We start from the raw sequence: 3,306 nt of genomic DNA on the forward strand, positions 1-3,306 counted from the left end.
ATTAACCAGGTATGGTGGCGCATGCCTGTAGTCCCAGCTACTCGGGAGGCTGAGGCAGAAGGATTGCTTGAGCCCAGGAGTTTGAGGTTGCAGTGAACTAGGCTGATGCCATGGCACTCTAGCCCAGGCAACAGGGTGAGACTCTTGTCTCAAAAAAAAAAAAAAAGAGTCTTAGGTTCAATTCATGTCTCTCACATTCACTAGCTATATAACCCTGAACAAGTTAACTAACTTCTCTTTATCTCTCATCTGATTGAAGAAAACCAGGGAGTGGGGTGGACAGTGGCACAGATTATAGTGCATATTCTGACAGGGTATTCAAAAAGATTAAACAAAATATACATAAATTGTTTAGCACAGTACCTTTCACATACTAAACATTTAATAATTATTATCTATTATTATCCTCATTAAAGTTCTAACTCCTAGCACAATACCTGGCACACAATAGGCATAATTCAGTGTTTGCTAGATTGGGATGAATTAAGATCATCATCCCTAAATAATCTCTGAAGAAATCCCTTTCTAATTCAACATTGGTTAATCCATTTACACAACCTAGTTATTGAGACAGTTATTTCACTGTGTGCAAAGTACTGTAGTGGATGTAAAGGTAAACAGTATGTACACTAATAATTTGGTGAGGGAGATATATATAAATCAGTCCACAATTAGTATAGCATGATTATCATAGAGATTAAGCAAAGAGCACTATCAATATAGTAGCAGCAATAAAAGGAGTACCTAACCCAGTCTGAATCAGCAAAGTTTTTTAGAAGTGACATCTGAACTCTTATGGAACAAGAGTAGGGAAGAGTGCTCAAGCAGATGGAACAGCATGAGTAGAGATCCAGAGGTCAGAGAGATTATATATAGTGCTTCCAGGGAACTTTTAATAGGAATAGGTTCAGTGGTTTTGGAGTATGGAGTGGAAAGGAATGGGGCCATGTAGATGTGGTAAAGCCACAAATACCTCTCACCAGAACTACTACAGTATCTTCCTAATTGATCTCTCTGCTTCTACTCTTGCTCCTCTACATTCGTTTCCATACATCAACCAGAGTGATCTTTTTTAGTATACAAATCATATTCTCTTGCTCTTGTATAAAACCCTCTAATGGCTTTTCATCTTTCTTAGAATAAAGTGTTCCTTATCAAGTCTTACAAAGCTCTGTATCAATAATTCTTACTTTTTTTGTGCCGTGGACCCCCTTAGCAGTCTGACGAATAAGCCCATAGATGGATCTCTTCTGAGAATAATGTTTTTAAATGCATAGGATTACAAAGGAAACTGATTATATCAAAATACATTTATCAAAATATTAAAAATGTGTGGGCCAGGCACAGTGGCACATGACTGTAGTCCCAGCTACTCAGGAGGCTAAGGCAAGAGGATCACTTGAGCCCAGATGTTTCAGACTATTGTGCACTAGGATTGTGCCTGCGGATAGTCACTACACTCCAGCCTGGGTGACATAGCAAGACCCCATCTCTTAACAACAAAAAAAGAAAATTACAGAATAGTTACGTAGGCTTTAATAACATCTTTAATGATAAAGCTTTAACAGCGGATCTGCTAACTACTATAATGTTGAAGTACTGTATTTTAAGATCTATAATAACTATAATGTGATATAAAAGCTGTGATTTTTGTTGATAAAGTCACAATGTAGCTAATAGCTACATCATAATTAAATGAAATACCAATTTTTAGTTAAAAATTAGTAAAAATAAAGATAAGATTTTTTCCAAGTCTAAGTTCACAGATCCGATGAATTCTGTGAACCCTATGTTAACATCTCCTGCTATATAAAACCTCTCCAGTTTTATCTTATTCTGTTCTTCTCCTTACCTTACATTTCATCATGTAAACTTCTTTGAGTTTCCACCTTAAGGAGTTTTAGCTGTTCTCTTTGCCTGAAAAGTTTGGCCTTGTCCTTGTTATTCAGTTCTCAAGTTAGATATGACTACCTTACAGAAGCCTTTCTTGGTTCCCCAGTCTGAAGTAGCCGTCCAGTTTAGATTGTCTACATGGCTTGTGATTCTTCAGGATTTATTACTATCTGGTATTTCCTTGTTTATTTTGTATCAGTTTCATGCGAGCAAAAACCTTGTCTTATCTTGTTCATCACCTTTTTTTTTTTTTATTTCAGCATATTATGGGGGTACAAATGTTTAGGTTACATATATTGTCTTTGCCCTGCCTGAGTCAGAGCTTCAAGCTCTGATGAGGCTAATTTTATGTAGTTAGGTTGACAATGTATTAAAACTTTAAAACACTTTATTACCAACTAATATGTGCAATAGACATTCCTGAGGCTTGCCTGTAGGCAGTCCCCTCCTCTTGTTCAGCCCTAGTTAAAGTGAGAAGCTCAGGGATGAGATATAGAGTAAAAGCAGAGATTTGGTTAGGAATATTGTTTCACTAATTGTTTTGCATGTTTTAAAATTGCAAATGTGGTTTTTATAAGTCTTCATTAAAATGTGTTGAGTCAGTCTTGATAGTCATAAGATAGGTCTCCATTGCTTGCTTATAGCACAAAAAACAAACTCATAAGTACAGGATTTAAGTCCCTTTATAGGCTTTTACCTTTTACTCCTACGTTAATTCCTAACACTCATATTCCACATCTCAGCCTTGCTAGCTTGTGCCACTCACACTTAGTTACCTGTGGTGTTTTCAACAAACCATATTATATTCCACTCTTTACCTAGCATATTTATATTCATCCTTTAAGATCTAGATTGCTGTTAATTCTATTTCTCCCTCCTTTTCCCCCAGAGAGTTAATTTGTACTTTGTTTTTTACTACCAAAACACTTGATATATTTTTCTACTAGCGTATTGCCTGTCAGACCGTATTGTAGTTATTTATTCATATCTCCAGGTTGCCATAAGCCCTACTTTTAGGAAGGTCTTTTTTATTTTAAGGTTAAAGGCAATAGAGTATAGAAGTTAAGAGCTCAAGTTCTGGTCCAGGAACGGTGGCTGACATCTATAATTCCAGCACTTTGGGAGATAAAGGCAAGAGGATTGCTTGAGGCCAGGAGTTCAAGACCAGTCTGGGCAACACAGTGGGACCTCACCTCTACAATTTTTTTAAATAAGCTGGATGTGGTGGTGAATGCCTGTAGACCTAGCTCCTCAGCAGGCTGAGGTAGGGGGATCATTTGAGCCCAGGAGTTTGAGGCTGTAGTGAGCTGTGATCACCCTGAACTCAACCTCAGCAACAGAGCAAGACCCTGTCTCAACAAAATAAAAATAAAAAAATAAACCTATATTCTGGGATTAAGAGTCTTAGGGCCA

The 3,306-nt window shown here is 37.2% G+C and overlaps 1 protein-coding gene across 1 annotated transcript in view; it reads left to right on the forward strand.

Annotated features, from left to right (window-relative positions):
- The window catches only part of NUP98 (nucleoporin 98kDa), a 102,388-nt gene that overhangs the window by 96,664 nt on the left and 2,418 nt on the right, over nt 1-3,306 (forward strand). The window lies entirely within an intron of this gene.

This window comes from Propithecus coquereli, unplaced genomic scaffold (assembly GCF_000956105.1).
Source record: "Propithecus coquereli isolate 6110/MARCELLA unplaced genomic scaffold, Pcoq_1.0 Scaffold235, whole genome shotgun sequence".
In the NCBI taxonomy this organism is placed as follows: Eukaryota; Metazoa; Chordata; class Mammalia; order Primates; family Indriidae; genus Propithecus; species Propithecus coquereli.